Raw genomic sequence first — 8,275 nt, forward strand, 5'->3', positions numbered from 1 at the left:
AATGTAACATAATGTAACACCCTTACTTTTAGCACCTCATGATCGTAATAAAGGTTCAAGCATTACTTACCTCTAATCCATTAATTTCATATTATAATTATTTAATATTGAGCCTTTGCAAATAAAAACCGAATCCTTAGTTACGAAATCAAAAAGCCTTTACTTTAATTCACTTAATCACACAATTATATCAACACAATAATAAATACATAGAAATATTCAAAACTCAAAATACAAGTCCTGCCCCTCTGAAATCTCAAAATGATAATTGACGAGGGGTAAAATCTTAACTAAACCATCAAACAGAAAATACAACATATATATAAATCTTGTAGATCAGTTGCGGCTTCACGCCAACACTTCCTGAACTTGTTATTGAAAAGAAATCCTGTAGGGGGTGACAGCATCGTCCTCGCAGGTTCTCAGTAGGGATGGGAATACCATCAAAGCAAAGAAACACTTGCAAATAGAATAATTTTCATTATAAAAACAGATTACCCTTGAAATAATCTTTTGGAAAAGCTTTGCAGAAAATCTTACTTTAAAAGGTCGTAAAGAAACTTTTTTAATTTACAAACCCAGCAGGGGAATAGTTTAAAGGAAAAAAGAACCAAAGACATGCCCGAGGGCTTTCTACCCCATGACTTACCCCACATAAATCCAAAACTGGGTATAACTACAACATACACACTCAAGCTTTTATCCAACATTTCACGCAGCTTATCTCTTTTCATTTACACAGTCTATCTGCATATAACTTAGCAATTCATCATTAAAACTCAGTTTTCAACAAACATCCCATCATCAACATCAAGAACAACCCTCAGCGTCACCATCGTCAGCATGAGGGATCTCTCAGTTGTCAAACACAGACAAGACAAAGCAAAGCATACACAATTAGAGAGTACAGATAGAGCAATTAAGTCAATTAGCAGATACATGCAATTATTCAATTAGGCAAACCCACAAACAAGATTCACACCCAAACAATACACACAAATGCAAATGATGCATGTCTGCCCTATGGCCGATGATATCATCTGTCGGTTATATAGCTAACTGATAACCCCCGATTTCGTGGTTTATCTTGTGCCTATTTTAGGGGATTTTACCACCTTTTCCCACATTTATTCAATGAAATAGCATGGTTTTGTAATTCTTCCTTGAATTGTGCTTAAGTGTAAAAACATATTTTTAGGCCTTAAATTGGTGATTTTGATTCACTTTAATTCCATTCAATGCCTTGATGTGTTTGTTGAGTGATTTCAGGTTCATAAGGCAAGTATTGGATGGAAGAAATGAGGATAAAAGCGTGCAAAGTGGAGAATGCATGAAGAAACAAAGATTGAGAATGCATCAATGGACGCGCACGCGCAGAAGTGGTTTCGCATAGAGACGTGCACGCGTACATGACGCGTCTGCGCGGATGAAGAATTTTCCAATCGACGAGCACGCGCACATGGCGCGTACGCGCCGATACTCTCACGTGGCCCACTTAAAGGCAAAACGTTGGGGGCGATTTCTGAAGCACTTTGGGCCCAACCCAACTCATTTCTGATGCAATTTCATGCAGAATTCGAGCTTGGGCAAGAGGGGAGCAATTGTTTGTAGTTTTGGCATCATGTAGGTTAATTTCTAGAGAGAGAAGCTCCATCTTCTCTCTAGAATTAGGTTAGTTTAATTTCTTCTAGATCTAGGTTCAATCTCATCTTTTCATCTTGTTTCCTTTATGATTTCTTGCTTTTACACTTTCATTCTCTTAGTTTATGATGTTAATTTCCCTTTTACGCTCTCTTTTAGGTTCATGGATGCTTATGTTGGATTTAGATCCCTTTTAATGAAATTTAATGTTTGATGTTCTTTTAATTGATGATTTAAGTTGTTGATTTACTTTCCTTGTAATTTGTAGTTGGTAGATTTATGATTCTTGCAATTTATGACGTTTACTTTTCTTGCACTCTAGATGTTTGATAAAATATTTTCTCTAGTTTTTGAGTAGTTCTCTTGACTCTTGGCCTAGGCTAAGGGAATTGAGTGACCTTGAGTCATTGGGTCTCATTGAATTGGTGATTTGAGAACCCTTGGTGATCAATTTGATACTCATTGATGCCAACCCACTACTAATCTAATTAGTAGGTAGGTTGGGACTTATGGGTTGATGTGATCAAGCCTATTTGACGTACTTCAAGCCTAGGAGTAGATATTACGTACTTAAGGTTTTGGAAGTAGACTTAATAGGTTGGCCTCTCATAATTATCAACATATGGTTTGTAGACAAGGATGGTGATCTCAATTACCTATGTCTAGCCAAGAGCTCTTTTTCCTTTATTTTATTAGTTCTTGTCATTTTACCTTATTGTCATTTACTTTTTTTTGTCAAACTATAAAATCAAACCCCCATTGCATCTTCATAGCCAATAATTGACCACTTCATTGCAATTCCTTGTGAGAGGATGGTGCACGAAATTGTGATCATCAATGGTGCCAACAACTTGGTACGCACAATTGTAATCTCAACTCCTTGTCACAACTCCGCACAACTAACCAGCAAGTGTACTGGGTCGTCCAAGTAATAAACCTTACGTGAGTAAAGGTCGATCCCACGGAGATTGTCGGCTTGAAGCAAGCTATGGTCATCTTGTAAATCTCAATCAGGCGAATTCAAATGGTTATGGATAATTGATAATTAAAAGATGAATAAAATATAAAATAGGATAGAGATACTTATGTAATTCATTGGTGAGAATTTCAGATAAGCGTATGAAGATGCTTTGTTCCTTCTGAATCTCTGCTTTCCTATTGCCTTCTTCCAATCATTGATACTCCTTTCTATGGCAAAGTTATGTTGGGTTTCACCATTGTCAATGGCTACCTCCCGTCCTCTCAGTGAAAATGGTCCAAATGCACTGTCACCGCACGGCTAATCAGCTGTTGGTTCTCGATCATGTTGGAAGAGGATCCATTGATCCTTTTGCGTCTGTCACTACGCCCAACACTCGCGAGTTTGAAACTCGTCACAGTCATCCCTTCCCAGATCCTACTCGGAATACCACAGACAAGGTTTAGACTTTTCGGATCTCAAGAATGCTGCCAATTGATTCTTGCCTATACCACGAAGACTCTGATCTCATGGAATGGAAGGCCCTCGGTTGTCAGGCGAGGCAACCATGCATCATGAACCAGGAGGCTAAGAGATACACACTCAATCGAAGGTAGAACGGAGGTGGTTGTCAGGCACGCATTCATAGGTGAGAATGATGATGAGTGTCACGGATCATCACATTCATCAGGTTGACGTGCGAGTGAATATCTTAGAAAAGAAATAGGCTTGAGTTGAATAGAAAAACAATAGTACTTTGCATTAATTCATGAGGAACAGTAGAGCTGCACACCTTAATCTATGGGGTGTAGAAACTCCACCGTTGAAAATACAAAAGTGATAATGGTGATCATTGGCTTCGGCCCCAGAGAGGGAACCAGAAGAACCAAGATGAAAATACAATAGCAAAAGGTCCTATTTATAGAGAACTAGTAGCCTAAGGTTTACAGAAATAAGTAAATGATGCAGAAATCTTCTTCCGGACCCACTTGGTGTGTGCTTGGGCTGAGCATTAAAGCTTTCATGTGTAGAGACTTTTCTTGGAGTTAAACGCCAGCTTTTGTGCCAGTTTGGGCGTTTAACTCCAGCTTTTATGCCAGTTCTGGCGTTTTTACGCCAAAATTTTTATGCTGACTTGGAACGCCGGTTTGGGCCATCAAATCTCAGGCAAAGTATGGACTATCATATATTTCTGGAAAGCCCAGATGTCTACTTTCCAACGCAATTAAGAGCGCGCCAATTGGGCTTCTGTAGCTCCAGAAAATCCACTTCGAGTGCAGGGAGGTCAGAATCCAACAGCATCTGCAGTCCTTTTTCAGCCTCTGAATTAGATTTTTGCTCAGGTCCCTCAATTTCAGCCAGAAAATATCTGAAATCATAGAAAAATACACAAACTCATAGTAAAGTTCAGAAATGTGATTTTTATTTAAAAACTAATAAAAAATAATAAAAACTAACTAAAATATACTAAAAACATACTAAAAACAATGCAAAAAAGCATATAAATTATCCGCTCATCACAACACCAAACTTAAATTGTTGCTTGTCCCCAAGCAACTGAAAATAAAATAGGATAAAAAGAAGAGAATATACTATAAATTCCAAAATATTAATGAAATTTAGCTCCAATTAGATAAGCGGGACTAGTAGCTTTTTGTTTCTGAACAGTTTTGGCATCTCACTTTATCCATTGAAGTTTAGAATGATTGGCATCTATAGGAACTCAGAATTTAGATAGTGTTATTTGATTTTCCTAGTCCAGTATGTTGATTCTTGAACACAGTTACTTTATGAGTCTTGGCCGTGACCCTAAGCATTTTGTTTTCCAGTATTACCATCGGATACATAAATGCCACAGACACATAACTGGGTGAACCTTTTCAGATTGTGACTCATCTTTGCTAGAGTCCCCAATTAGAGGTGTCCAGAGCTCTTAAGCACACTCTTTTTTTGCTTTGGACCACGACTTTAACCGCTCAGTCTCAAGCTTTTCACTTGACACCTTCATGCCACAAGCACATGGTTAGGGACAGCTTGGTTTAGCCGCTTAAGCCAGAATTTTATTCCTGTGGGCCCTCCTATCCACTGATGCTCAAAGCCTTGGATCCTTTTTTTTTGCCCCTTGCCTTTTGGTTTAAAGGGGTACTGGCTTCTTCTGCTTGCTTTTTCTCTTTTTTTTTTCTTTCTTTTTCTTTTATTTTTTCGCCTTCTTTTTTTTTCCACAAGCTTTTCACTACTTTTTCTTGTTTCAAGAATCAATTTAATGATTTTTTAGATTATCAATAACATTTCTCCTTTTTCTTTATTCTTTCAAGAGCCAACAATTTTAAAATTCATAAACAACAAATTCAAAAGATACATGCACTGTTCAAGCATTCATTCAGAAAACAAAAAGTATTATCACCACATCAAAATAATTAAACTAATTTCAAGGATGAATTCAAAATCATGTACTTCTTGTTCTTTTGTAATTAAAACATTTTTCATTTAAGAAAGGTGATAGATTCATAGGACATTCATATCTTTAAGGCATAGACAATTAGACACTAGTGATCATGTAATAAGACACAAACATAAATAAAACATAAAGCATAATTCGAAAAACAGAAAAATAAGAACAAGGAAATTAAAGAACGGGTCCACCTTAGTGATGGCGGCTTGTTCTTCCTCTTTAAGATCTTATGAAGTGCTTGAGCTCCTCAATGTCTCTTTCTTGCCTTTGTTGCTCCTCCCTCATGACTCTTTGGTCTTCTCTAATTTCATGGAGGAGGATGGAATGCTCTTGGTGCTCCACCCTTAGTTGTCCCATGTTGGAACTTAATTCTTCTAGGGAGGTGTTGATTTGCTCCCAATAGTTTTGTGGAGGAAAATGCATCCCTTAAGGCATTTCAGGGGTTTCATGATGAGGAATTTCCTCATGCACTTGTCCATAAGTAGGATCTCTTGTTTACTCCATCCTTTTCTTAGTGATGGGCTTGTCCTCATCAATGGGGATATCTCCCTCTATGTCAATTCCAACTGAATTGCAGAGGTGACAAATGAGATGAAGGAAGGCTAACCTCGCCAAAGTGGAGGACTTGTCAGCCACCTTGTAGAGTTCTAGGGATATAACCTCATGAACTTCTACTTCCTCTCCAATCATGATGCTATGGATCATGATAGCCCGGTCTATAGTAACTTCAGACCGGTTGCTAGTAAGAATGATTGAGCGTTGGATGAACTCCAAACATCCCCTAACCACAGGCTTGAGGTCATGCCTTCTTAGTTGAATGCCATCCTTACATTTTCCGGACTAAAATCTAAGCATTTTCCCCGAACTATTGTAAGCCAATTCTTTGGATTCGGGTTCATACTTTGATCATGGTTCTTAGTGATCCATGCGTTTGCATAGAACTCTTGAACCATTAAGATTCCGACTTGTTGAATGGGGTTGGTGAGAACTTCCCAATCTCTTCTTCAAATCTCATGTCGGATCTCCGGATATTCGCCCTTTTTGAGCTTGAAAGGGACCTCGGGGATCACCTTCTTCTTGGCCACAACTTCATAGAAGTGGTCTTGATGCACCCTTGTGATGAATCTCTCCATCTCCCATGACTCAGAGGCGAAAGCTTTTTCCTTCCATTTCCTCTTTCTAGAGGTTTCTCCAGCCTTAAGTGTCATAAATGGTTATGGAAAAACAAAAATCCTTAGCTTTTACCACACCAAACTTAGAAGGTTTACTCGTCCTCAAGCAAAAGAAGAAAGAAAAGAGTAGAAGAAGAAGAAATAGAGGAGATGGAGGGTGCTTCTCATCCCTGCACCATGTTGGCATGTAAACTCCCCTTGCTTGCCAATCTTGGTATTAAACGCCAGGTTGCTGCCCATTTCTGGCGTTTAACGCCAGCTCTGTGCCCATTTCTGGCATTAAATGCCCAGAATGGTGCCAGACTGGGCGTTTAATGCCCATTCTGCTACCCTTACTGGCGTTTAAACGCCAGTGAGCTTCTCCTACATGGTGTGATATTTTTAATACTATTTTTCATTCTGTTTTTTCTTTTTCAGTTATTTTTGTTACTTCACATGATCATCAACCTACAGAAAATATAAAATAACAATAGAAAATAAATAGATATGATTAAATAAAATTGGGTTGCCTCCCAACAAGCGCTTCTTTAATGTCAATAGCTTGACAGTGGGCTTCTCATGGAGCCTCACAGATACTCAGAGCATGATGATGACCTCCCAACACCAAACTTAGAGTTTGAATGTGGGGATTTGACTCTGCATTGAGAGAAGCTTTTCATGCTTCCTCTCCATGGTTACAGAAGAAGATCCTTGAGCTTTAAACACAAGGGAGTCCTCCTTCACTTGAAGGACCAATTCTCCTCTGTCAACATCAATTACAGCTTTTGCTGTGGCTAGGAAGGGTCTACCAAGGATGATGGATTCATCCATACACTTCCCAGTGTCTAGGATTATGAAATCAGCAGGGATGTAGTGGCCTTCAACCTTTACCAAGACATCCTCTACAAGTCCATAAGCCTGTTTTCTTGAATTGTCTGCCATCTCTAGTGAGATTCTTACAGCTTGTACCTCAAGGATCCCTAACTTCTCCATTACAGAGAGAGCCATGAGGTTTATGCTTGACCCTAGGTCACACAGAGCCTTCTCAAAGGTCATGGTGCCTATGGTACAAGGTATTGAGAACTTTCCAGGATCCTGTCTCTTCTGAGGTAATCTCTGCCTAGTCAAGTCATCCAGTTCTTTGGTGAGTAAGGGGGGTTCATCCTCCCAAGTCTCATTACCAAATAACTTGGCATTCAGCTTCATGATTTCTCCTAGATACTTAGCAACTTGCTCTTTAGTAACATCTTCATCCTCTTCAGAGGAAGAATACTCATCAGAGCTCATGAATGGTAGAAGTAAATTCAATGGAATCTCTATGGTCTCAGTGTGAGCCTCAAATTCCCATGGTTCCTCATTAGGGAACTCCTTGGAGGCCAGTGAACATCCATTGAGGTATTCCTCAGTGGAAATCACTGCCTCTTCCTCCTCTCCAGGTTCGGCCGTGTGGGTTATGTTGATGGCCTTGCACTCTCTTTTTGGGTTCTCTTCTGTATTGCTTGGGAGAGTACTAGGAGGGAGTTCAGTAATTTTCTTACTCAGCTGACCCACTTGTGCCTCCAAATTTCTAATGGAGGACCTTGTTTCAGTCATGAAACTTTGAGTGGTTTTAATTATATCAGAGACTATGGTTGCTAAGTCAGAGTGGCTCTGCTTAGAATTTTCTGTCTGTTGCTGAGAAGATGATGGAAAAGGCTTGCTATTGCCAAACCTATTTCTTCCACCATTACTGTTGTTGAAGCCTTGTTGAGGCCTCTGTTGGTCATTCCATGATAGATTTGGGTGATTTCTCCATGAAGGATTATAGGTGTTTCCATAGGGTTCTCCCATGTAATTCACCTCTTCTATTGCTGGATTCTCAGGGTCGTAAGCTTCTTCTTCAGATGAAGCTTCTTTGGTACTGCCTGTTGCTGCTTGCATTCCAGAAAGACTCTGAGAAATCATATTAACTTGCTGAGTCAATATTTTGTTCTGAGCCAATATGGCATTCAGAGTATCAATCTCAAGAACTCCTTTCTTCTGATTTGTCCCATTATTCACAGGGTTCCTTTCAGAAGTGTACATGAACTGGTT

The sequence above is a fragment of the Arachis ipaensis genome, chromosome B06 (assembly GCF_000816755.2).
Source record: "Arachis ipaensis cultivar K30076 chromosome B06, Araip1.1, whole genome shotgun sequence".
NCBI classification, from domain to species: domain Eukaryota; kingdom Viridiplantae; phylum Streptophyta; class Magnoliopsida; order Fabales; family Fabaceae; genus Arachis; species Arachis ipaensis.